Source organism: Odocoileus virginianus, chromosome 2, assembly GCF_023699985.2.
Source record: "Odocoileus virginianus isolate 20LAN1187 ecotype Illinois chromosome 2, Ovbor_1.2, whole genome shotgun sequence".
NCBI lineage: Eukaryota > Metazoa > Chordata > Mammalia > Artiodactyla > Cervidae > Odocoileus > Odocoileus virginianus.
In genome coordinates, this window is record NC_069675.1 from 57,614,432 (window position 1) to 57,641,773 (window position 27,342).

The 27,342-nt window shown below is 47.4% G+C and overlaps 1 protein-coding gene and 1 long non-coding RNA gene across 15 annotated transcripts in view; one reads left to right on the forward strand and one right to left on the reverse strand.

The window, feature by feature from the left end:
• Positions 1 to 2,454: 2,454 nt before the first annotated feature.
• LOC139039212 (uncharacterized) lies at positions 2,455 to 5,591 on the reverse strand. Its single transcript, XR_011492532.1, has 2 exons — positions 4,713 to 5,591; positions 2,455 to 4,014 (listed from the first exon to the last, which is right to left on the reverse strand). It is a non-coding gene; the product is annotated as an uncharacterized lncRNA (long non-coding RNA).
• Positions 5,592 to 5,671: 80 nt separating this feature from the next.
• Positions 5,672 to 27,342, forward strand: part of B3GNT2 (UDP-GlcNAc:betaGal beta-1,3-N-acetylglucosaminyltransferase 2) — a 206,345-nt gene continuing 184,674 nt past the window's right edge. For 12 of the 14 annotated variants that reach the window (XR_011492507.1, XR_011492494.1, XR_011492497.1 and 9 more), the window contains exon 1: positions 5,804 to 5,894. The gene's annotated coding sequence lies outside the window, so the exon portion shown is untranslated. Of the gene's footprint in view, positions 5,895 to 6,309; positions 6,334 to 27,342 lie in introns of those variants that run through there. The other 2 variants (XM_020891622.2, XM_070480049.1) reach the window with 2 other exon arrangements.

Sequence of the window (27,342 nt, forward strand, 5' to 3'; positions counted from 1 at the left end):
CGCCATTTTGGACTCTTTTCCCCTATTCTAACTACCTAACAAAACCACCCATCTGAGGAGGGTTGCCATGCTCCCTTGCCATCCAGCGGTATCTCTGGTCATCTCAGCCCTCCCACCTTCTGCACTAACAGTGTCAAATGTTCTCTACTCTCTTCAGATCCCTCCTTGCCCTGCTCCCAACCTCCTCCCCAGACTGAGAGGAAGGTATGCGATGGAAAGATGCATCGTCATATACCAAACCTGCTGGTCCGGTTGATCTCCAACCTCCCCGCTCCTGTTATAATAGAGGAGGCAGCCTCCTGCATGAGGTCAGCCTTTCCACTCAGACTCTGTTTCACCCTCTCCCATGATCACAGGGACCACCTCTATTCATTGTCCTTTCTCTACTGTGCCTTCATCTTCTTCTCTATAAGGTCTTTCCCATCGGCATTTAATCACATTCAGTTTATTCTACCCTAAAATAAACTAAAATAAACTGATTGCCGGCATAACATTCTTCCCCAGCTATTTCCATCTCTGAACCTTCACAGTCAAACTTTTCAAGATTTGCCTGTAGTCAGTCCCTTTCTCCATTTATTCACCTCTCACTTACTTGTCATTCCACTCCAGTTTATCTCTCATCCCTTCACCCCCACCAGTCACTGCTTATTAAAGTCCCAATGACACCAAGGACACTCAATCCAGTGGATGTATTCAGGTTTCACTTCCCTTGGGTCTTTCAGCCATTTTGAGTGTTGCTGGCTACTGCCTCTTTATGACACATTCTTTCCTCGGGCTCCATGGCCCCACTTCTGCAAACTCCTATTTTTTACCCCCTGCCTCTCTTGGTGCTCTTCTACCTCTGCCAGATAGCTTGCCTCTGGATAGTTTGCCTTTAGATAGGAAAGCCTTGGTGGCTCAGCAGTAAAGAATCTGCCTGCCAATGTAGGAGATGTGGGTTTGATCTCTGGGTTGGGAAGATCCCCTGGAGGAGGAAATGGCAGCCCACTCCAGTATTCTTGCCTGGAAGATCCCATGGACAGAGGAGCCTGGCGGGCTACAGTCTATGGAGTTGCAAAGAGTTGGACCTGACTTAATGACTGAGCGTGCACACAAGCCTTTACATAAGGGTTTCTCAGGCTCAGTTGTAGGTCCTCTTCTGGTAGGCTCTTCACATTTCCAGGATGCCATCTCACTCTTGGGACTTCACTGCCACCTCTATAACAGCCATCTCATCCCTAGCCTCTCCACAGAGAACCAGACCCTTCAGCCAACCACCTACTCAACATCTCCACTTGGACATCTTACAGGCACCTCAAACCCACCTTGACCAAATGCGAACCTTTGGAAGGTTTTCCTCAATCCTCCTTTTCCGAAGGTCCCTCAGAACATGGCACTGCTACCCATCTGGTTGAAGAAGCAGGGACCTGGAACTTCTTGCTTCTTCCCTAGCTGAGCAGTTGCCACGTTTGTGGTCTTGTCTGTTATCTACTTCTTTCTATTTGTTCTCCCGCACAAACAGCCCTTTGCTTTATAGCAGCAGCCCCTGAACTGTTCCTCCACACAACTTCTCCCTCTTCCCTGCTCCTTCTTCACATCTAAGTCAAAGTGATCCCACTGAACATGGTATAGTGGGCCCTGGATGATCTATCTACTAGTCTCTGCCTACTTCTCCAGCCTCCTCCTCAACCACACCTCCTTCCGTAGCCTGAACCTGCCAGGAAATCTCCACTCTCCTCTCCTCTTTGCCTGAGTAAATCCAGCTCACCCTTCAGAGCTCAGCTCAAATGTTACCTCCTTTTATGTTCCCCAGACAAATGGTCCCTCCATCTTGCACTCCCTTTGACCAATATCACCATTGTAATCATACAATTGGTAGTGCATTTAGTTGTTAAGTTCCTCTCTCTCCTGCTAGACTGTGAGCTCCAAAAGGGAAGAGTGTGTGTTCCACTCCAGTGACTAGCCCTGTGTCATGCACCTGGTAGGTGGTCAACTTATATTTGTTAAATAAATGAATAATACATATTTACCTACTCATGATGGACCCAAGCCCCAATCCTAGGGCAGAGACTGCAGCCAAGTGGGCATTTAGCATTGAGTAATTTAGCAGAAGAGTGGAATTCAGCATTGAGTAATTCCCCCCAAGACACAGTATAATAGTTACAGATACACTCCCAGCTGCGTTAATTAATGGCACTATGGAGAGAATGCGCTTATTTTTTTAATTTCAGGGCCTGGGCAGCTTTTGGCAGCTGCAGAGGATACTGCTTAATTTCCTGTTGGTTGCCAGCTGACATTGTAGTAGCTCCTTTACTAAAACCCCTTGGCTGGCAGTCCCTGGAAATACGTCTGTGACTACTAAGAGTGCATTTAAAGGGAAGGCATATGTGTAGAAACAATATAATGATCTGATGGCAGAAAAAAATCTTCAGATGTCAGTCTTGTCCCATCACAGCCTTTAAAGATCAGAAAAGCAGCATAGAGATATTTTTATTTAAACCAATAAACATGGTTGTTGTTCAGTCACTAAGTTGTGTCTGACTCTTTGCGACTACATGAACTGCAGCACACCAGGCTCCCTATCCTTCACCATCTCCTGGAGTTTGCTCAAACTCATGTCCGTTGATTCAGTGATACCATCCAACCATTTCATCCTCTGCTGCCCTCTTCTCCTTCTGCCCTCAATCTTTCCCAGCATCAGGGTCTCTTCCAACGAGTCAGCTCTTCACATCAGGTGGCCAAAGTATTGGAGCTTCAGCTTCAGCATCAGTCCTTCCAATGAATATGCAGGGTTGATTTCCTTTAGGATTGACTGGTTTGATCTCCTTGCTGTCCAAGGGACTCTGAGGAGTCTTCTCCAGCACCACAGTTGAGTTCAGTTCAGTCGCTCAGCTGTGTCCGATCCTTTGCGACCCCATGAATCGTAGCATGCCAGGCTTCCCTGTCCATCACAAACTCCTGGAGTTTACTCAAACTCATGCCCATCGAGTCGGTGACGCCATCCAGCCATCTCATCCTCTGTCGTCCCCTTCTCCTCCTGCCCCCAATCCCTCCCAGCATCAGGGTCTTTTCCAACAAGTCAACTCTTTGCATGAGATGGCCAAAGTATTGGAGTTTCAGCTTCAATTCTTTGGTGCTTAGCCTTCTTTATGGTCCACCTCTCACATCCATACATGACTACTGGAAAAACCATAGCTTTGAGCTATAGGCCTTTGTCAGCAAAGTGAAATCTCTGCTTTTTAATATGTTCTCTAGGTTTGTCATAGCTTTTCTTCCAAGGAGCAAGCGTCTTTTAATTTCATGGCTGCAGTCATCATCCACAGTGATTTTGGAGTCCAAGAAATTAAAATTTGTCAGTTTCCACTTTCCCCCCATCTATTTGCCAGGAAGTGATGGTACCAGATGCCATGAGCTTAGTTTTTTGAATGGTAAGTTTTAAGCCAACTTTTCCCCTCTCTTTCACTTTCATCAAGAGGCTCTTTAGTTCCAATTCAGTTTCTGCCATTAAAGTGGTATCTGCATATCTGAGGTAGTTGATATTTCTCTGGGCTATCTTGATTCCAGCTTGTGAGTCATCAAGCCCAGCATTTCTCATGATGTACTCTGCATAGAAGCTAAATAAGCAGGGGACAATAGACAGCCTTGACATATTCCTTTCCCAGGAACATGGACTTCGAATTAAGTATTTTGACACAGAATGAAAAACACAGGCTCATTTGTTTATTAATTGATATATTCTGTAGAGCTCTTAAAATTTTTTCTAATATCTTGAATTCTTTAAAAACATTTTATTAGTTTTCTAAATTATGAAAGTTAATATGTGTGTTAGTCCCTCAGTCGAGCCCAACTCTTTCTGACTCCGTGGACTGTAGTCCACCAGGCTCCTCTGTCCATGAGATTCTCCACGTAAGAAAATTGGAGTGGGTTGCCGTTTCCTTCTCTAGGGGATTTTCCCAACCCAGGGATTGAACCTGGGTCTTCCACATTGAAGGCAGATTCTTTACAACCAGGGAAGCCCCATGAAAGTAAATATAACTGGAAAAAAAAAAAAATTCAGAGTCAGTAAGGTTATAGAACTCATCCCCCTTGCTTCTGACACCCCAGCCCCACATCTGGGGTAATGGTGGTTGACAGCTCGTCTGCATGCTTCCAGATGTTTTTCTATGAATTATCAAAAGTCTGACTGTTTGGACTTTATTTCATAGTCTTAGGAGAAGCATGTGATCAACGTACAAGCAAAAAGGACTGAAGGCTGCAAATCAAAGCTTTCTCAGATCTGACTCAGAATTCCTGTTTGTGGAGGACCCATGAGGTGAGACTCAGTGCATCCAGCAGCAACCAGCTGCCCTTTTGCTCTGAGTTTGGATTAAGAGTAAGGGCCCACAGTTGAGCTGGCCGAGCTCAAAGGTGCCTGAAATGACTACTTTCGCAATTCCTTCACTTTCAGGTAATTTAGCTTCCGAAGGCTCCTGAAAAATGCACACAATCGCTGGTGTGGTGTTCTTAATTTCTTAGTCTGATTATCTAAGGGGGATTGCTTTCTTCCTGGAGAGATAAATACCTGGGGGAGGAGGGCGCTTTCAGGTGCGCCTCTGGCCAGGCTTACCTCTCGGCGGTGTGCAAGGGGACGAGTTGCCTGCGCTGGCCCTTTCAAACCCGCGCAACCTCTCCATCCGGTCGCGCCGGGTTTACCTGGGGCCCTCACACTTGTGTCAATAGCAACTTAGACTCACTTAAGAATGCAGTGCGCAGGCAAGCCGGCGGGGGCGCTGGGATAGGAGGGTGGGTCAGTGGTCCCTGGAATTCCGGCGGTGCTTGCGGATAGCGCCAAGTCCCCATCTTGCCGGAGGGATGTGTGTAACAGTTAAGCCATTAAGGATGCACCTAGGTGTCCGCCCTGCCCCCAGGGGCCGCGGCGCGGGTTCGAGTCCCAGCGTCTGGACATCTTGTGTTTCTGGCTTCCCGAGTCTCACATGGGACCTGGAGGAAACACCAAAACTCCTCTCCCCCCGTCCTGGGCGGCTTTCATAAAACCGAAGATGCGGTGCCAGTGCCAAGTAGGCGTCATTCGGGCACCTAAAAGATGGTGGCAGGTACTGGATGGTCAGAGAGCAATTGTCGAGTTCCCTTTTGGCCTTGTTTCTCCCTACCCCCATCTTCCATGGTGTAACCCCAAGTTCAGCCCAGGCGTTTGGGCCGCCGGGGTTCGGTCTAGGACCTGTGGCTAACTGACTCTGGCCAGAAGACACCGCTGGAGTCCTCGCTCAGACGCTTAGTTTCCCAACATCGGATGTATTAAAAGAGGGGCGACAGCACGAGGGATTGGGGTTATACTGGAGTCGGAAAATAGTTCTTTTCAACTGAGAGCTGCCCTTTCCCCACCGAGGGTCTAGTTCTTGGGTGGGGAGTCTCCTTCCCCCCAGCTTAAGACTACTTTCCAGGTGAGGGCGCCGAGGATCCCCGGAAATCAGGAGGAACGCCGACCTCCGGCTGATCGTGGGCGCGCGCAGATAGACAAGCTGGAGCTGAGCCTTCCCCAAACTCCCGGCGCCGGGCCTCGGGCCGGGCGGGGCGGCGACGTGAGGGGCGGTGCCGGGCCTGATTGGTGCGTCGGATGGGGGCGGGGCCACGAGAGCTCCGCTGCGGCGGCGGCTACGGAGCCGGGAGCCGGAGCCAGGAGCCTGGCAGCGGCCGAGGTGGCAACAAGTGCGGGAGCTGAGCCGAGGCTGGGGCCGAGCCGAGCCGAGGCGGAGCCACCCCGCCGCCGACGCCGCCGGGTTGCCCCGTCGCGGGCGCCACGCATGGGGCGAGAGCGGCGGTGGACGCCGGGCTGAGCCGCGCGGAGCGGCCGGGACGTGGATGCAGCCGCGATCTCCCGCCCCCGCCCCGCCGAGCAGGAGCTGCTCCCGGACAAGGTAGGGCCGGGCGGGTGTGCACGCCTCACCTCCGCAGGCCGGCCCCGCGCCCTCCTCTCTGTGGTCCCCGGCTTCCCCGCCACGGGACCCTCTCCTCTCCCTCCACCATCCGCTTCCTCGAGGGTGCCGGCTTCGCACCGGCGCCCCAGCGGAGGAATCAGACTCGAGGTGTCTTCCTGCCGCATCTTGGCGTCTCGGTCCTCCCCCTCGCCCCTACCTCTCCCGCTACCTTCCTGGTCCTAGAGGAAGAGGTTAACGAAAGCCGCGGCAGCGTGTTTTTCGGGCCTCTTGTCCCATTCCACACCTCCCCTCCTAGGACTCGGGAACACCCCCCCCTCCCCGCTGCACCCCAACTTCCGGGGGAGCCCGCGCCGGGGTGATGCAGGCGTTGGGAAAGAGGGAGGTCAGAGGCTCTGGCGTCCTCATCTGGGTTGCACAGGTGTTTTGGGGAGGGGGCACTGCTTGATCTCACGCTGCACCCCCGCACCCCACCCTCGCACTGCGCTGCCTCCCGTGCCGCATGGGGAGATCAGGTGTTCCGAGAGCCGCGAGCAGTCGCTCCCCACCCCCATCCACCCGCCACTGCCAACCTCTGGGTCCCTAAAGGCTGTTTCTGTGAAACTTGGGAGAAACCTTTCGCGTTGACCTCTACAGAAATATTCCACGCCGCCCGCGTTGAATGATTAACCAGGCTACTTGACCGAAACCTGGGATTGGGGGGGGAAGGGTGGGTGCTGCGGGAGCGGGTCTAGCTGGCCTCTGCCAGCCACCTTACGTGGGGGTGGGGTGGGGAGGTGGGGGGGTGGGCGTGGGGGGTGCGGACTCTGCGAAGGCCGCGACCGCGGGTCCTGGAGGCTGCCCCGCGACGGCAGTCGGACCCTTCCGGAGCCTGTAAAACCGAGTCACCTTAATTTCCAGGCCACGGTATTTTCCACTCAGGGCTGGAGAGCCCCAGAACGCACTGTCTCCCCATCAAGTGAGGAGGAGCGGCCGAGATACTCAGCACGAGTGTCACGGCGTGAAAGCAGGTCTCTGAAAATAATGTATATATTTTAAACCTGGACTGAAGAGGAGGCTCCTCCTTGAAACAGAGGGGTGATTTGTCTGTCTTTTCTCCCCTGCCCTCCTCCCGTGGCCGCCTGAACCTCCGTAACTTCGCAGAACAGTAGTTCGGACAATTCTACCACAGTCTCCTGCCGCTCCCTTGTTGGAGCCTTGCTGTAGATTTTCAGATTGCAAAGCCAGTTGGTGAATATGGGCTTCTACTTGTTAAAACAAATCCTTCCAGTGTAATGTAGCCCGGGAGGTAAGGGGATCGTTAAAGAGGTGGCCCATAGGGCCTGGACTGGGACTAGGAAGGCGGAGACCCAGCCCAGCTCAGCCCTGAGGCTCTCAACCGGATCCGTCTCAAGGTTTCTCCCCTGTGGATCTGACAGCTGACCCAGACGGAGGGAAGGGCTGGGCCGTCACTTCCCTCAGTCCTAGTTCCCTCTTCTGTTTCTTTTGAATTGCAGGCAGATTCTTTACTGTCTGAGCCACCAGGGAAGGCATCGTCTTTTGAATAGAAGTTATTAATAAGCTTGGTGGAATTTGGGAGAGTGTCACACAGAGTCCCAGGGCTCTTAAACCAGATTAGATATTAAGACCAGGGAAGAGTCCCACACAATTTAGCAACTAAACAACAACAGGATGATGTTTGCCAGACTTCCTCGTTCTACATCATGGCAGGGACGGGGTGGTGCGGCGGGTGTGTGTTCTGAGTTGCTCAGTGTTGTCTTGATTCTTTGTGAGAGTCAGTGGAAGCCATGGACTGTATGTAGCCCACCAGGCTCCTCTGTCCATGGGATTATCCCAGCAAGAATACTGGATTGGGTTGCCATTTCCTCCTCCAAGTGATCCTCCCAACCTAGGGATTGAACCTATGTCTCCTGTGGCTTCTGCGTTGGCAGGCGGATTCTTTTATCACTGAGCCACTTGGGAAACCCATCATGGGGGGTTAAGAAATGTTTAGTAAGTGGTGGTCATTGTATAATCAGTACAGAAGTTCCTCCAGGCGCCAACTTTCCCTTAACAAAAACAGTAACCATTTAGATTTGTTGGAGACTGAAATCAGCCAAATTTGGCAGATGGCAGATAGTTTTTGAAATCCAGGGAATGAGGTAATCTTTTGAGGAAAATAAGCATAAGATGCTTGTAAAAGTTATAAATTTTTTTCTGGGTTTCTGATGGAGAGTTGAGTGTACATAGGTGGCTTGTAATTTTGAAGATTTCCTTGTTTGTTGCTTTTTAAAGCCTACAGTTTAGATTTCTCTGAGATGCTAAAGGTTTGCTAAAAATAGGAAAGTGAAACTGATAATTCATGGTTGATTTTTCATTGTACAATTTACTCAGATGTGTGGCTATTTTTTTTTTTAAGGTTACACTAGGAAATGAATGAGAATCCAAAAAAGTTAATAATCATTTTGCTTTGTCTTACCTGATGCATTGTTGGTATAAAACTAAGATGTTCTGGGTAGAAGTGTGTGGGACTTTTTCAGCTGATGCAGGGTTACGCGAAAAAGTGAATCCTTTGTTACTCAAACTTTGACACTGTAGGAGAGGAAACTTTTTTCCCCTTCTAAGTTCTTTGGCTGATCTAATAATTAAATTGATCTCAGACGGATTAATCGGAGAAAAACATTTCTATGTATGGGGATTAAAAACATGCGACCCAAAGAAGTGACCACAGCAGGCAGCTTTCATACCTTTTCCACAAGGAAACAAATTTGTGAAGAATTGACAAAACAAAGGGGTTTGGGTTTAGGTTAACTAATCAGCCAAGGAGTAACAAGGTTTGTTTGTGCAACCTTCTCAGCCCTGAATTCCCTATCTCTGGTGATAAGGATGCCTTCTACCCTCCTGGGGCAGGGAGGATACCTTCTTATGGAAGATTGATCTGCTTTCAGGGGAACAGAGGGGGTCAGAGTGTCTGTATACTGGCTGGTCTCTCAAGTAACTTTAATTCAAAATAATCATCGTGTCAAACTGACGTATTTAAGGGTGGCACATTCTGTTCCCCTTCAAAACTTCAAAGTTTTAATGTTTTCTGACAATGCTGTTTTTTTGGGGTTTTCCTCCCAACCATAATTTCAGTTCAGTCACTCAGTTGTGTCCGACTCTTTGTGACCCCATGAACTGCATAATTTAGGAATGCTGAACCAGGGCTGTGAATGTACTCAAGGCACACCTTGTTTTTAACATACTGGGTCAGTGCTTTTCATTCATTCTAGCTGGCCTGTTTGATGTGCTTAGTCGCTCAGTCATTTCCAACTCTCTGCGACCCCATGAACTGCAGCCCACCAGACTCCTCTGTCCGGGAATTCTCCAGGTAGAATACTGGAGTGGGTTGCCTTGCCCTCTTCCAGGGGATCCTCCCAACCCAGGCATTGAACCCAGGCTTAATTGGCCATATTTGACTCTACTTAGGGTTTTTTTTTTTTTAAACAGGCAGGTTCTTAAAGACTTTAAAAATTAATAAATGCAAATGGTTACTTTTAGAAATGTCCCACTTCTTGCCTCTGGGATAATATTGGATTATGTAATCTTGCAGCATGCCCAACAGTGGTGCATGAGTTACCAATGCTGAAAAATTCTCATAAGTCCTTTTGGTCTTATTTGCAAATACTCAGGAGGAAATAAAATCATTTCAGTCAATTGCCTGGCCTTTTTGGTGTGTACAGGTTGTTAAAACATGAATTAAACTGGGCTCTGAGTTTGAAGGTTGGGTTTCCTGGTTTGCATAATCCACGGCACCTAGTAAAGACATACACCCAATACGTGTGGAATCAGCTGTCCCTCCCCACTTCCCCCGAGATGGGATAACTGTAACTAGATGCTTGCCAAACTGTCTCCAAATTGTGGGTGAATAAATTCCTCTCTCAGGAGAGGCAATTACCTCTTGACTAAAGAGGTACATGGATGTGTGGGGTAAGGCTTGGAGCAAATTGATGTAACAATTTCATCATCACCAGCTGATGATGAGATTTTGCTAGTCTGAACAAAGCTTTGGTGGGAAGAACTTGTTACCTGATGGAGAGTTTATTAATCAGACGTATGCAGCACATTGACTTTACTGCTGGGAAGAGTTGTTTGAGTTTTCTGTTACAACTTGCATTGAGATTTTCCTCTCACTGCCTTATTGCCCCTACTGTGAGCTTTATGCTCTTTGCCCACCAACTTTGTCCTCTTGCCTTGTCTTAGTTTTTGTAACAAAATCCAAATTTCTCTTGGGGGTCGGCACTGTTGATAAAGTTACAACATATGTCTTGAAATATTTTGTGGAGTTTTATTTAGGTACTTCCATAGATAAACGCTAAGGATTTTGTTACAAATTACTTCCTCTGCATCCATGAACATTCCTTTAGAGCAAGGTTTAAAATTATTTTCGTTCTGATGTGGCTACAGAGGGGAAATTCCCAATAGTAAGGAAGTTGATACTTTCTACTTTTCATTCTGTAACATTTAAAAATAGGTTTATTGTTCTAATGCCTCCACTCTGGTGGAATTAGGATGTACTTCATTTACCAGAATGTTTTGAAAAACTGAAGATCCAAGGGAGTCAATTCTGGAGTGTGGTCAGTTCTGTCAAGCTGTTGTGTGATATTTAGTGGTTAAAGAGCATGAACTTGGAGGTGGTGGTGATGTTTAGTTGCTAAGTCATGTGCAGCTTTCTGGGACTTCATGGACTGTAGCCCTCCAGGCGCCTCTGTCCATGGGATTTCCCAGACATGAATGCTGGAGTGGATTGCCATTTCTGTCTCCAGGGGATCTTCCCCACTCAGGGATTGAACCCATGTCTCCTGCATTGACAGGTGTATTCTTTACTGCCGAGCCACCTGGGACACCCTTAAAGTATGTAAAGTGCTCTAATACTAAGTGTGCAGCTCTGTGTGTCCACTGCTAAATCAGGAAAATTATTTCGGTACCCCAGAAGGCCCCTGTGCCAGTTTCTAGTCAGTCTCCAACCCCTAGAGGGAACCATTTTTCTGACTTACATCATCTTAGGTGTGATGCATATCATCATATGTTGGTTTTGCCTGTTCTTGAACTCCATTTAAGTGGCGTTTCCAGACTCATACAGTGTGTAGTCTTGTGAGACAGACCTGGATTTTAGTTTCATTTTTGCCACTTACTCTGATGTGATTACTGTGTGATAATTACTCTAAGCCTCAGTTTCTTCATTAGTGAAATAGGGGAGATTATCTCAGATTTGCTAAGAAAATTAATTTGATGATACACCTAAAATACCTAGCACAGTGCCTGACATACACTTTTCTTTGTCCTTCTTTTATTTCTATAAAAAGATGGTAACTAAAGCAACTATATTTTCTGTGTTTTAATATACTGTTTCACTAAATAAAAGCTGTGTAGGTCTTCTATTGAAAGTTAGAAGCTTGATCTTTGTTGAGTCAACACTTTGCTGTTGTAGCATTCAGCTTAAATAGGACCCATTATTTGTTGATAGTTGATCACCTATCATTTTTGATATTTCCTCTGTAAGTCATAAAATAACAGTCTTTGAAATGTCCCTTTTAGAGCTGATTAGTCACCTGTGTGATGTGAGCTAAGGTGCAGTGATGACAGCTGGTTCACACATGTCTATGAAACCCGTGGAAGAGTTTGATTTAGATAAGAGACATCAGTAAGTGCCCAGGGTATCCAGAACAATATTTTACTGCCTTATGTTTTGTAAAATAATTATTTCAGAGTGAAAGCACAGGGCCAGTTGTTAATTGCATGCTTCAGACAACCCATTTAGAACAGTTTCAAGTTTTATAGTCTTCCTTTATAAGTGGTATTGTATATTCAGTGGTCTCCTGTTGCCAATGTTTTGTGCTTTTTTAAAAAATATATATACTTTGTATTTTTGGAACCATTTTCTAAGTGTATCTTGATGGTACTATGGCATTCTTTCTAAAAGACTCTTTTTATTATGTTTATTTAGGGAAGCAATCAAGATCAAGTGAAGAGAATAAAGTTAATTCATCTCTTAATACTGTAATTGCTGTTAATTGGTTGAGATCCTGCTAGGTGTTTTTTTCCTACATCTGTATACTTGCAGAATGAGACTGGGAAAAGCCCATTGCCAATGCTTTAGGCAAATATAAAGCAGATTGTATGGGCCTTGCTAGTGGTGCCTGGCTGAGAGGACAAAAGGTTTTGAAGGCCTGGATTCAGGTCCATCCTCACTCTGGCCCTACTTGTGTCTGGACCATGCAGTCCCCAGAGGCTCCATCATGGGGACCCCTGGCCTCCAGATTACAGTGGCCAAGGGGGAAAACCTGTCCTTGGACAATCCCACCCATCTACCACCCGAGATGGCACGATGATTTATAACAAAAGGGTCACTTGGTTCAGTCAGCCAGCATGCGGTGAGTGAGCGCTTAGTGGAGGTCTAGCGCGATGCTTCCTCAGCGGGTCAGGCGCAGTGCTTGCCATCCAGGGGTTAGCAGTCTGGTTGGAACTCTAACCAGAAACTGCTGAAGGAGTGCTCTGATAGAGAGGTGCCAGAAGAGTGCAGGGTTGGGGGCAGCCAAGAAAGGCTCCGGAGGAAGTGGAGTTTGGGCTTAGCCTTGATGGATGAATAAATAACTTAGGGGCAGAGAAAGGAGGGCAGAGGCAGTGGGGATCGCAGGCTTGTGGCCCTTTTTCAGGGAAGCAGCTGGTGATCCCTTGGGTTTAGAGGGCAGGGGCTTTAGGGAGAGGTCATAGAACACCATGCAGCCTTGATGACTGTGTGAAGAAGCGGTGCCTGGTCAGGGAGGTCGTGGGGAGCCATGAAAAGTCCTTGCGGAGAGGACATGATGACATGTTATGGTCAGGCTTGCGTTTATCAGGAAGATGAGCTTGAGCCAGAGAGGTGGGTGTGAGGGGGTTGTGATTGTGGGCCCAGGTCATTTCATGGTCTCCTAATGGGGCTCCCTGCTTCCCATTTGCCCCACAACAATCTGTTCTCAGGAAGAAGCTGGGGGCATCTTTAAAAATGGAAATTGCATTACATAACTTCTTCACTCAGAATCCTCCGGTGGCCTCAAGTCTCTCTCAGAGTAAAATCAACATTCTCCGTCACCTGTCGGTCCCTTGGTTCAGTTCACCGCCTCTCCTAGTGTTGCAGCTGGAAGTCAATTCTGACAATACGTTGAAACTGTTTCTTTGACTTGCTTTCTGTTGCTTTTGTTATTGTAATCATACATGATGGCCTGTCTCAGAAACCTGCCCCTCTGCCTGACCGTTAAGCTAAAGTGCCTTTGTTCAGAACCCTGTCTGCCTGGAGACGTCTCAGCAGGAAGAAAGAAATTAACACATCCCCCTGTCCGAGGCTTGCCATTCTAGAAGATATTTGCCTTTTTACTTTGTTTCCTCCCCTCTCTCCCCCCATCTCTGATCCATAAAAGAACCTGGCATCCAAACCTGATAAGATGGTTATTTGAGACTTTAGTCTGACATCTTCTTGGTCAGCCAGCTCTCCGAATAAAGTCGTGTTCCTTGGCCCAACACCTCGTCTCTTGGATTTATTGGCCTGTATAGTGGCGAGGAGAACGAGCTTGGACCCTGTAACATTAGCTCTCCCCCAGCTCAAGTCTCTGCAGCCGTGCTGGCCTTCGGGCTCTCCTGTCTCTGGCCTTTACATCGGCTGGCCCCTCTTCTTGGAATTGCCTCCCCCCACTCTCACCCCCGACTCTCTGAAAAGAGAGGCTATCTCTAACCCTTTCCTTCCTTTCCCCGTTCTGTGCCTTATATTTCGCCTAAGCGCTATCAACCTTGTGATAATCAGCCACATAACTTCATTCTTCTTGGTCTGTTTGAAACATTGCTTGGTTTAAGTAGGTGCTTGATATGTGTTGAATTAGGTCACTTCATCAGTCTTTCTGGGGTAAAACTGAGGGCCCAAACCAGGTCAGGGATGGTACAGTATTAAAGTGTGTGTGTGTGTGTGTGTGTGTGTGTGTGTGTGTGTGTGTGAGAGAGAGAGAGAGAGAGAGACAGATTTATTTGAAAGTGAGAGAGAAAAAGATTCTCATAGTGGATGGCAGGAGATTTGGAAGGCAGATGTGAAGGAAGTGAGCTACACATCCCAGTACATCTGGACATTTCTTAGTGGGACACCGGAGGCTGTAATGTGTGGAAGAGGGCCTGGAGGACAGGAGTGTAAGGTGAAGGAAGACCCAGCGTAGCTTGAGCCCAGAACTGTGGAAAGTGCCCATTTGGGGCGATGGGGCCAGGAGCAGAGGCTGCCAAGATGCACACAAACCAGTAGAGAATTGGAGATAGGAGATGGTCTTGAACTTGTGGTGGCATAGGGGTGGTGGCCAGCAGTGTTAGGAGCTCTGGGAAGTCAGGAGAGGCTGCGGACTCTGAAGTTTCTAGAGGGTGAAGGGGATGGGAAAGTCAAGGCACAACAAAGGGGTGTGGTGAGGCGGGGAACATTTTCTGGAAGTTGATGGAGAAGGGAAAGCACAGCCTGTGCCTGGAGCCACTGGAGAAGGGAGCGCGTTGGGGTGAGGGATGAAGTGGAGATTGTCACTGATACAGGAGCCAGCAAGTGCTGGCACGGGGGAGGGCGGTCTTGTGGGGGCTGGGAGTGACTTACTGAAAGGGAGACTGGTCCATGTGGAGAACTAGAAGTAGGTTTTGGCCCCTGAGCTGATATTAAGTATCTTTGTTTCCATGGCAACCCACTTAGCTTGTTCCCTCCTCATCCCCACCTCCTGAGTAACAGGAGAAAACCTGAGCAGCCAAGCTTATGTGTGGATTGTTTGAATCCTATGCAGCCACCAATATGAAAGTGTTAACACTCCAGTAAGGTTATTTCCATGGACCATAAACTTGCTAAGGCTTATAATTTGTGCTTCAGAATTCTGTTGTTATTTATTTTCTTTGAAAAGCACTTAACATCCAAATGCTTCTTAAAATGCTTCTTGTTTTTTTGAATCCTGATCAGGAAGTAACACAGTTGTTTTTTAAAAAGGCAAAACAGAAACCAGCTTCATGTCTGGGTATAGATTGTTCAGTGGGAAGCCTGGTGTTGTTTTCAGGATCAAGTCATTGTACCTAACAAAGAAAGGGTCAAAGTGGGTTTGTTACAAATACCATTCTCTCTATATTATTTAACATTTGGAACTAATAGCATGTATTTTGCATTTTTTATTTTATGGCTAAATTTGATGCTTGTTTATAAGGAACTTAATGTAGGTTTTACTCTTTAAAGTAAATGAGATGCATCCCTTTTATTTTTCTTCTCCCTTCATGACATAAGGAGTTATTTTTCTTCAAATGAACTTAAAATATCTCTCATGAATACTCCTATTTTTAACTGACTGATTCTCTCTTTTGAATTTTTTCAAGATTCTGATGGATCCTCCTAAAAAAAAAAGCCTCTTTATAATAGAAATTTTTAAACAAGTGCAGATACAGAGAGTGACATAACGAAGCCCCAGGGAGCCATCACTGGTTTCAGCAAGATGGTCTCCCCTTTTTGGTCCCTGCCCCATAGGCAAGTGAGATACTGTGTGGGCACCACCGAGAGTGAGAGGGCAGGCTCACGTGGACCTCCAGGTGTGGGCGTGGGAGTCATCGGTGTAGGGCTGGTGGAATTGGGAGTCATCGGTGTAGGGATGGTGGAATTGGGAGTCATCAGTGTAGAGATGGTGGACGTTCTGGGAGTGACTGGACACCTCAAGGGAGAAAGGAGTGACCAGAGGGTACATATGGCACTGAGAAACACCTGGATTGCTATGTCCAAGATGTTTTCAAGGAGGTAGTGGTAATCTATGGTATATGAAGGTGACATTCACAGAGACACTTAAAATTAGGTGGTTAGGTGATTTTAAGAAACAAACTTATGGTTCCCAAGGGGTAAAGGGGTGGAGGGATAAACTGAGAGATCAGGATTGACATATATACACTGTGTGTGTGTAGTTGTTCAGTTGTGTCCGACTCTTTGTGACCCCACAGACTGTAGCCCACCAGGCTTCTCCGTCCATGGAATTCTCCAGGCAAGAATACTGGAGTTGGGTTGCCATGCCCTTCTCTAGAGGGTCTTCCCGACCCAGGGATCGAACCCTTGTTTCCTGCATCACAGGCAGACTCTTTACCATTTGAGCTACAGGGAAATAATATACATACTACTATATACAAAATAGATAACTAATAAAGACCTACTGTGTATAGCACAGGGAGCTCTATTTGATACTCTCTGATGACCTATAGAGGAAAAGAATATAAGAAAAGAGTGGATATATATATAACTGATTCTCCTTGCTGCACACCTGAAACTAACACAACATTGTAAATCAACTATATTCCGATAAAAATACAATAAAATTGAGTGATTTAAACTGCTTAGTTAAAGAGGCCCAATTTCTAAGCTGCTCAGCAGTGTACTCATATACTGAGCAAACAACATGTCTTTTATTTTGGCAACACAAATTTTTCTTGGCAGGTGGCCAGAGAAAGCCATGTTACTATTTCATCCCTTCTTTAAATATGTAGACATTAAGTCTTGGTTGAACAGCTTTTCCTTTAATAGAACATTTGGACAAAAGGCCAAAATGTCACTTTTTTGAGGATGTATATTTTAAATCCATATGATTTACTTTGATATTTTTAAAAAACCTAAAAACAGTCCTCAGGCACCTGTTAGTAACTTGTTGACAATTAACCAACATTTGAAAAATGGAGAAGAGGCAGGAAAGAAATCTGGGAGATGGAGGCTGGAAGAGCGAGGAACCACTCTGCTTGTTTGGTATCCTGTCCTGAAGTTGCCACCCCAGGGTCACTTATCACTAGAAAGGTTGTCTTCTGGGACGAGACTGCCTCTGACTCAGGAGAAGTGGGATCCCAGGGGGCTTGCATTTTAATTGGATGCGCTGTGTGCAAGCGGCAGAGCGTGGCAGTCACCGTTTGGGTGCTTTGACCTCACAGTTATAGCCTGTAGGTTGGGGAGCCTCTTGCTCATGCCTCCCTCAGGGTTGAGGAGAGTGGCTCTCAGCTCACCTGGCACTGTTCAGGTTGGGACACGTTGCTGGAGGTGGGGTGGTTCTGGATAACTAGCTCTTGGTACTCTGCTTGAGGGGCTTCAGTTTTGGGGAATCCCAAGTGCTAGAAGGAGAGTAGATTAAATACAGTGCACGGGGGGAACTGAGCTTGTCCTCATGGAGGAGGAGGTGGGATTTGAACCTGTACCTTTAAGCCTGGGGGCAGGATTGAGAAGTAAAGAGAATGGATGTTTCTGGCTGGGAGAAGCCAGCATGAGCCGTGGTGTGGGTGAGGACCACAATTGTTTTTAAGGGGTGCTGTGTCCCAGGAGGTTTTGAGGATGGCATGCTTGGATCTCAGATGGGGTCTTTGTGAGAGTGCTTAAGGAAGAAGGGGTGCGTCACGCTCCTCCGTCCTGGCTGTGCCAACCCTGCAGCTCGGTGCCTGAATTCAAGTTTGGCAGTAGCTTAGATGGACTTGCGGGCTGGGAGCAGCCCAGCGGGGTTCCTTGTTCATGCCCCCTCCCGTCACTCTCTATCTTGGGAACCTTGAATAAATTTCTGGAAGCAGATCATTTATCTGCAGAATAAGGATACCTCAGTAACCATAGTATAGCCCCTTGGGTCTCTGGCACGCATCCAGGCACTCAGTGTTACTGAGTCCAAGCTTGTACTGTTCACTGCATGACAGGGCAGCCAATTGAGAGGCAAGATGCTGAGGCAAGGGGTAGTGACTCTATATGGAAAGTCAGCAGCAGAGAAGATGGTGCACCAGTGTCCCAGAGAATCCTCTTACCCAAGTTAGAATTTGGGCTTCTTTCATAGTAAAAAGGGAGGGGGTGTGGTAGGTTACTGCAGACATCTTGCTGTCAGAAGCCTTTGTTCTTGCAGCTGTCCACAGAGGTGTCTTAAAGTTCATGAGGCCCCTGTAAACCTTCAGCAAGACAAATGTATTCTCTGCTCTGCAACTTTTTAATCTTTGTATGAATAGGAGGTGTTATACCTTTAAGGGTTAGAGCTTTGAGAATGGGCTATCCTGTATATTTCAGGCAATAGGCAGCATTCTTTTTGTTGTGGTTTAGTTGCAAAGTTGTGTCTTACTCTTGGGCCGTGGGCACACTTCTAGGCAAATGGACCAGAGTTACTGAGTCCAAGCTTGTACTGTTCACTACGTGACAATCAGAATTCTGAGTGATTCAGGCAGTTATCTCAAAGCTGCTTCTCTAAGAGACTCCAAATGTTTAAGCAGGGAGTCCTGGAGCCTGAAGCATGGTACTTTATGCTCATTGGTGTCCCCTTCATTGTACCCAAGGGGGAATACTCTTTAAGGAAATTCATCACTGGGAAACCTTCATACAAACAGCCAAGAAATTGAGACTTCCCAAGGCAATTTATTAAATTACTTAAGTTAAACACAGTGAATGTCACTAGTATTAGTACAGTCTCAACTTGCAGCATGTTCAAACAATATTTATTTTGGGAGATTATATTTTTATTTTGGAGATAAATGTAAACATACAAACTTTGGTTTTGCAAGAGTTGGTGGAGATGCTTTCAAACCCTACAGTTCATGGGGATAAGAATTGCCAAATTTAATAGAATTGGGAAGGGCATTGGTTGATTTGAAAGTTTGTAGAGTACCTTTTGCCTGGAGGAGAGCATGGCAACCCCCTCCAGTATTCTTGCCTGGAGAATCCCAGTGGACCAAAGAGCCTGGCGGGCTGCAGTCAATGGGCTTGCAAAAAGTCAGACACGACTGAGTGACTAAGCACAGCACAGCACGGAGTACCTTTTGGAAGTGATATAGGGGAATCTCTGTGATGGTGGCAGATTGAATTTGGCTGCTCAAATGCTTAATATTAAAGTGATTGTCTCTTTTTTTTCCCCATTTATTTTTATTAGTGGGAGGCTAATTACTTTACTAAAGTGATTATCTTAAAAATCTAAAAGTTTTACTTTATGGTCATTTATTACTGTTCATGAAATTAAGTGGTGAGGAATGATATGATTGTGAAAGTCAGTCCAGAAACTTTGAGGAGAGTCAACTTTTGATTTTGTTAAATTAGTCTTTGAGTTTTTCATGCATTTCACTATGTAAAATGACAATAGTCTCTTTTCAGTGATAGGTGAAAATATTCTTTCTCAGTTGATTTCACCAGCTTTTCTCTATATGTACTGTAGACAGGAGCCCACATAGCAAGCACCAGATTCTCTCCTCCCCTCCCCATCTCTGTCCACCTAGATCACCAGGCCATGGCTGATGGCCTGCTTGTTTCCAGAAGCACTTACACAAGGTCAGATTGATAACTTAGTTTATATACTTTATTTTAAATAATGATAACTTAGTTTCCAGTCCAGTGTTTTTTATTAATTTTTAGTTACCTTCTTCCCATCTTCCATTCCTTGGACCTGTGTTTGTTTACAGATTTGTTTAATCGTATGAGACAAATGTTTCCAGAGATTTTTTTTTAAATTAAAAACAATTTTAAAATTATTATTTATTTACTTTTGACTACATTGGGTCTTTGTTGCCATGTGTGGCCTGAGCTGGGGCCACTCTAGTTGCGTGCACGGGCTTCTCGTTGCAGAGCACAAACTCTAGGGCTCGCAGGTTCAGTAGCTGGCGCTTGGGCTTAGTTGCTCCATGGCACGTGGAATCTTCCTGGACTAGGGATCGAACCCGTGTCCCCTGCCTTGGCAGGTGGATTCCTGATGGCTGGCCCTCCAGGGAAGTCCTCCTGGGATTTTTAGGTGATGTCCTTCTTTGAGATGACACTCAGTGATGTTGGTCCTCATGGACGAGGCACGGAGGGGAAACCCCAGGATGATAGTTGTGAAGAAAAGTGGCTTGGCCTGACACATAGTCAGGGGCCAGGGAGGGTCTCTGGGAGACCTGGAGATAGAGGGCCTGTGTGTGAAATTACTCAATAATGCTTTGTGTGGAGCAAAAGGGGAAAAAGGTGAAAGAATAAAGCTTTTATTTAGTCCTGTTCCTTTTCTGCCCCTTCCCCAGTTATGTCCTTCTTGTCCTCAAGTTTTACTGTCGTCAGCCAGACACTAGGGAGACAGGGACGGAATGGCTCAGCTCCTGCTCTTAACGCCCTGTGAGGTGTGTCAGACTCCTTCCCCACGTGTGATAAGGTGTGATAAGTCAGATAAATGTGTATTTAGTGTTAAGACGCAAAGAGGAAGTAAGAAAACCACAGGTGGGGGGTGGGGGGGTGGGGGGGGTGTTTCTGTTCAGGAGGTGGTGCTGGCCTTGTTTTTTATGTTGCTAGCCCAGAATCAAAGCTGTGAGGAGATGACTCTGTCACTGATGGCGATTCTCACTCCCGCCTCCTCCCTGTGCTGACTTTGGGCGAGGCTCTGTGCCTTCCTGTGCCTTGGTTTCCCCTTCTCTACAGGAGAAGGTTGGAGTCCCTGAGCTCTAAGGCCCTGGAAGAGAAATCCTTATAGCTTCTGTGGGCAACAAACTCAGGATAGAGTCTGTGTGGGGAATGCATGTGCATGTTCTGGAGAGAGGGTACAGTTTGTGGCCAACACTGCTCTTCCATCACCCTTTTATTTATTTATTATTTTTTTGATGCAGACTGGTGTCCCCTCCTCACAGAGCTGGGGAGCTGGGCTGCTGGCCAGCTGGGAGCTCACCTCTGGCAGGTGGCCGGTGGGAGGACCAGGCTGGAATCCCTGCTGTCTCTGGCTGTGGTGCCAGAGTGAAGGGAAGGGTGAGGAAAGGCAGCATTTTCTCTTTGTAAAAGCTCTTGACAAAAGGGTTTGCCCAACAGGTTTGTTAGACTAGGCCGGTGCAAGCGCTGCCAATCTCTCATTCCTCCGTGTGGATTAGATTAACACCTGCCACACAGGCTGCAGGGACTCCACCCTCAGCTGGGGGGGCTCCCCCCCCCCCCCCCCCAGGGGACCAGGATCTCTGGGCGCCTTCAACCAGCGACCGGCTCTCAGCGGGAGATTTTGTTTACATTATTCCTTTCTCATGCTTCTCAAAAAACTCGACCCCCTAGCTTTCTTTGGAACTACCTGCCTGTTCCCAGGTATCCACAGACACAGTGACTTCACTTCCTTTTCTTTTTTTTTTTTTATTGCAGCTTTATTTGAGGATTCTTGAAATCTTCTGAGCAACAAGGTTGTGTGGTAGAAAGAGTAAGAGTTTAGACTCAGGGTCAGGGTCCAGGGTCCAAGTCCTGGCTCTACTCAGATTAGCTTTGTAACCAGGTTAATGGCTTCACATTTTTCAGCTTGTGACTGTTAGTTGAGATTATCCTGACAGTTAGTTGAGAATATCCTGACGTAAAAAACGGGCAAAGGGTGTGAGGAGTGGGAAGGCAGGAAGGAAGTACAGCAATGACGAGGGGTCAGTTAAAACAGGCAGAGGTCGTTTTTGTATAACGATCTAAAAGAAGGACAAGGTCCGCAGTTAATGTGAAGAGTTCTGTGCTCTCCAGGCTTGTACAGTCTGGCTTTTTTTTTGAGGAGGAAGGACATGGAATAACTTGATTGTTCTCTGTGTAATTTTTTCAAAGGAAATAATAAGACAGTGTACAAAGACACACAAATGAGGTTGTTCATCAGATTTTTTTTTTCCCCCAATTGTAGGGAAAGTCAGAAGCAACTCATGGGTTAGTGATTGGGTAGTAGGACTAGTGTTACTCGCTCAGTAGTGTCTGACTCTTTGCAATCCCATGGACTGTAGCCTGCCAGGCTCCTCTGTTCATGGGATTCTTCAGGCAAGAATAGTGACTGGAGTGGGTTGCCATGCCCTCCTCCGGGGGATCTTCCTGACCCAGGGATAGAACCTGGGTCTCCTGCGTTGCAGGCAGATTCTTTACCGTTTGAGCTACAGGGAAGACAGGCCAAATGCCTGTACTCCTTCAGAGGTACTTTAGAGATCTTTTGGTAGCTTAGTGGGTAAAGAATCCACCTGCAGTGCAGGAGATGCAGGGTCAATCTCTGGGTTGGGAAGATCCCCTGGAGGAGGGCATGGCAACCCACTCAAGTATTCTTGCCTGGAGAATCTCATGGACACAGGAGCCTGGCAGGCTACAGTCCATAGGGTCACAAAAAGTCAGATTTGACTGAAGCAGCTGAGTATGCATGCATGATAGAAGGTGAGCCACTCAGATCATGCTGCCTTCCCATGTCCAAATCTGCTTTACAAAAATTAAATCTCTGAACACAATAGCCATTGTATTTGTAATGAACTTGGAGGTCAAATTTGGAGCTGTTCTTTTGTTTTTCCCTTATTTCATATTCCTGTGTGGTTTAGTCAGGTTTTTTTGTTTAATAGAAGGGCTATGAAAGCACATTGTGGCTCTCTCTGACAGCAGCACTTGTTACTTAGATACAGGCATGGCACACACCTATCCCACGGAGAGCCCTTGGGTTTATCTGCTTTCTCCAGTCGCCGCAGAACCTATCTGGCCACAGGCTGGCTGCTGCTCTGCAAGTGGACTCTCTGTAGCCCCACCCCACCGCTTGCCTGCCCTGCTTCTCCTCACTTCTCTGAAATCTACCCTGTTTGAAGCTCCACTCAGGTCCTGCCTCATCCTCTGCTGTGGACAAATGTACTGTCACGTATTTATTACTTATTTATCAGTTCGCTGTACAGGACCCATGTTTTATACACTTTCCACCTAACTTCAGACTCAAATGATGATGTTCATGGTTGGAAATGATTTCAGGTTGGTGACAGAGAGATCTCTAACTTGTACCAGTTTTTAACTATTGTCTGTCAGCTCCCAGTCCACCCTCTGTTGTCTGGTCTATGAAAATGGATCAGAGCTCCTCAAATATTTTTCCTTTGTCTTCTCTCAAGTTGAGGGCTCTGAAGAGGATGTTGCAGGAGAAAGAGGTTTTCCTTCCTGCTTTCCAGAGTCTAGAACCAGGGTTCTACAGAGCCTGCTGGTTTTCCTCTGGGCTTGCAGGCTGCAGCTTTTCCTAACGTGTGCCCACCTTGTCCTGTCTGCAGCTCTTGTGGCTGTGATGGACTGGGGAGCCTGAGCCCAGCTCAGGTTGCTGCCTCTTCTCAGTCCCCACGTGTATATACGCTGGGAGCCCGGTGCTCCTGACCGTCTGGAGGTCTGGCCACCTGATGTTTGTCCTGAGCAGTGGCCCTGAGCACTTCCTGTCCGGGCCATGCATTGTCATGCTAAGCTCCTGCAGAGGGAGGTCTCTCCAGTTCCTGGGTCCAGTGGTAGCCGGACTTTATGTGTGGACATGACTTCCTCTGCACCCTTGTTCTCTCCGCCCACCCTCCCAGCAGTCTCCAGAATTTCCTTCCTGTCTCCCTCCACATGGGGACTCTTCTATTCCAGGCTTTGTACTGGCACCCTGGAGGGTTATTCCTGCTTTTCTGGTGACTGGACCATCCTGGACACCCAGGAATTGCCTCCTGTACCTTCTTCAACAAGATCCAAATATTGCTTCCATGTTTGTCCTGTTTGGGGTACCTTTCATTTAGTATAGGGCACCCCTTAGAGTTCTCTTCCATCTTTCTTGTTTAATCACTAAATCATGTTGGACTTTTTTGCAGCCTTATGGACTATAGCCCATCAGGCTCGCTGTCCATGGGATTCTCCAGGCAAGAATGCTGGAGTGAATTGCCATGCCGTCTTCCGGGGGATTTTCCCCACCCGGAGATTGAACCCTCATCTTCTGCGTCTCCTGCATTGGCAGGAGATTCGTTACCACTGAGCCACCAGGGAAGCCCTTTATAGTTCTCAATTATAACATTTTATAGTTCTGTCTTTATAGTTACTCAATTATCATATTTTTAAACTTAACCCTGCTTGAATTATGGTGTGGTTTCTGCCTCCTGGTTAGACCCAGACTGAAATACATCCCATGTAACCCAACTCAGCAAACAGATGGATGAGCCAGAGAGAAGTCTAGGAATTTCTCTGAGAACTTGTTGAGAGCCTGCCAGACTATGCTGGTTTGTACATAGGTTCTAGAGCTTGACGTGGAAAAACTTCCTAAGCCATACCCATGTACAGTCTCTTAACAAGGACTTCCAAAACATGTTAAGCTCCCCAGGAAGTGACTGCTTGCATTGCAACATTTCTTTTCGAATGGTTTCCTGCCTGGGTAAATCGGTGCCCCCAAGCTTTCAGTCTGTACCAGGGGCCTTTATTTAGGCATGTTCCCTTTGTCCCTCTGCTATCATGGCCTTGGTGGAACTAGCAACTGCTGGAGGTCCACCCCCTATCAGAGAGGAGTGTGGAGGCCCCTCTGTTTGGGGCTGGAATGGAGGGGATTGCCTGGATGCTCTCCTGGTGGAGGGATGAAGCCTTCATAGACGCCCTGCTGGATCCCACATGCCTGCATTCCTGCTCAGGTGGGTGCAGGGCTGCCTGTGGGCCTGGGTGGGGCTTTCACCACAGTTCACCTCTTCAGATCTAGCCTTTACCCTCCCAGGTCTAATATGAACTCACTACTAATAGTCTTATTGCCTATAACTCTAGAAAAGCCTTTACGTTTTTTCTACTCTAGTACTTAAAAAAGTGAGACAGGTTTCTATAAATACATGGGTCATTGAGCAGTACACATATGGCTCCCAGTGTTATCTCTTTGGAGAAGGGTCATGTATATTTATTTAATCTAATTTCTACTGAAACAGCTATATTTAGTGAACTCAACCAGATGACCAGAATACCTGTTTGTTCAACAATGCAGAATAACTCTCAGACGCTACAACCTGGGGTAGTGGCGTTGCAGGGTGAAGACCTTGACCACAGAGGGTGCCCTCACTCCTGGGTGCTTCAGGAGTGGCGCTTGGCCGAACTGAGGAGTAGAAGCTCTTCAGGAAGGCATGGCAGACAGAGGGCACCCTGCAGATGGCAGAGGGAAACTGGGACTGTCTGGAAGAGACTGTTTGCTGTGGTCGGAGGTGAAAGTGTCCATGGTGTGGCGGTGGGGGATGCTGGCAGGAGGGGCTGTGGAGGAATCACAGAGCATCATAAAGGGACTAGAGGGCATGTGAGTGAGAAGATGGAGGGGGTGAGGCTGGTGTTTAGGCTGGGGCATATCTTTGGGCCAGAGGTCTCCCAGAAGAGGGGCAGAGGCCATGAGGCCCTGAGCTCTGGGGATGGAGGACAGAGGCGTTTTAGAAGACAGCACAGTTACCTTTAGGCTGTGGGGAAGCAGCACCATGGTGGTGGTGGTGACCACACCACCACGAGCAGGGGTGTGTGTACAAGGGCTGAAGACTGAGCCACTGGGGAACAGGGATATTTGGGAGCTGCGGGAAATAAGGCCTTGGGCTCCTGCAGTCCCCAGCCACAGAGCCTGATTGGAATAGAGGAGAGCTGAGGAGGAGGTGCCAGCAACATTACTGAGCTGGGAACACAGATGTGGAGAGCAAAGGAAGAAGCAGCTAGCTCACTGCTGCTGGGGAGTGCACGCGGGCAGTCGATCCATGGCAAACGCAGGACCCAGGAAGAGAGGCTCCACACACATTGAATATCTGGAGTTAGCTGGCTCAACTTGTGATCCTTGGTTTCTTGTTTTGCTCCTGCTGTTGTTTGTTTATTTTTGGCCGTGCTGGGTCTTCGTTGCTGTGTGGGCTTTTCTCTAGTTGTGGCAGGGGGGGAGGGGCTGCTCTTCCGTTGCAGGGAGTGGGCTTCTTCCTGCAGTGGCCTCTTGCGGAGCACAGGCTCGAGGCTGCACAGGCTTCAGCAGTTGTGGGACACAAGCTTGGTCACTCCATGGAACGTGGCATCTTCCTGGGGTTGAACCCATGTCTATCCTGCATTGGCCAACGGATTCTTTACCACTGAGCCACCAGGGAAGCCCTGTTTGTTTGGGTTTTTTTGGGAGGGGGTCCTCCTTTTGAAGTAACATTTAAGGTGATGGACAGAAGGGTTTCCAGAGGGAGAATATTTATAAAGAGGCAGTGAATGACAGAACTTGAGAAATGTTCTTAGTGTTTGGTGGAGGAACCAAATCCATGAAAGAGAACTATTGAGGCTATTGTATGCTAGGCAACACCCTGGTGTGGCAGGTTGTATCATCACTTCACAGGTGAGGAAACTGAGGCTCAGACAAGTCAAGTAACTTCTAGGTCACACAGCTAGTAGTAGGTAGCATCACCAGAATTTAACTCTGGGTTGTCTGGCTCCAGGTGCCAGACTAATTTTCCAAAGTGCAGGTGGGTCTGGAACATACCTGTCTTCAAACATCTACCAGCTTTGTTTTATAATGACACAATCTTATACACTGAAGATCTTGAACCCTTACCAGTTTTAGTAGAGGCAGGGGCAAGATGGCCTCTGGGAAGGTTAATCCCCATCATTGTTTACTAAATTTTCTTCTTTCTCCTTTTCTGAAAATCTGAACATGTTTATGTGAAGAATGATCTTAGTGATTGATTTTATTTTAAATGGTAAGTACCATTTGAGACTTCCCTGGGGTTTCCCTGGTGGCTCAGATGGTAAAGAATCTGCCTGCAACGTGGAAGACCTGGGTTCGATCCCTAGGTCGGGAAGATCCCCATGGAGAAGAGCAAGGAACAAGCTCTAGGTACGGTCCCACTCTCCTGGTCCCACCAAGCTGCTGCACTCACACCCTTATCACTCAACCATCTGCCCTGAGCACTGGAAAGTATTCCATCTGCCCCAGAACCACTTAACTGCAAGCTATCCCTCTCTCTAACTGAGCAGAGCCTGGAAAGGTCTGGCAAGGACCAAGCCACAGATGTTAGCAGCCTGGGAGGTGAAGATTTAGGAAAGCCACTCTCGCCTGGCTTCTGGAGTGAGGATGGAGGAGGTTGGGCAGGCCAACTGACGTCTAAATCCCCTGTCTCCATATGATATGGTAGCAGGCTTGGGCTCTTGATCCTTGAAGGATTTGTGTATCCTGTTTGGGCAGGATAATGAGCAGGAAGCAGGATCCTCCCTAGACACGGAGGCTGCTAGCTCAAACTCTCGTGACTGAATCAGAAACTTGGATTTCCAGCCTCCAAGCCTCAGCCTGACTGGATTAGATGGCTGGTTATTTCATTTCATGATTACAAGGAGGTCCTGCCTTTCTTTTATCCTTAACTTTGGTTCTAGGGATGGGGGAGCATAGGCACAGGTTTTGGATTTGGTCTCAGTGTGGTTGCTGGCTATGTCCCTGACAAGCTATTGGAGACCATTTGCCTAACATACCTGAGCCCCTTGGGATGGGTGAGTGAGTGCCCTGACTTAGAGTTTTGTGAGAATAAGTCCTTGTGGCTGGCGATGGCCACATTAACGTGTCTTCTGGCCAGTGCTTTGCTTTCAGAACTGGAGGGAACCTTTTAGAATTATCCTCTTTTGTGGTGCCAGTCTGGCATCCAGGAATGAAACATTGGGATTATTTAAACTGCATAAACGGGAATAAAATTACTATAGCATAATCATTCAGTAAGGGTTACTTATGATCCCACCCTACCTCCC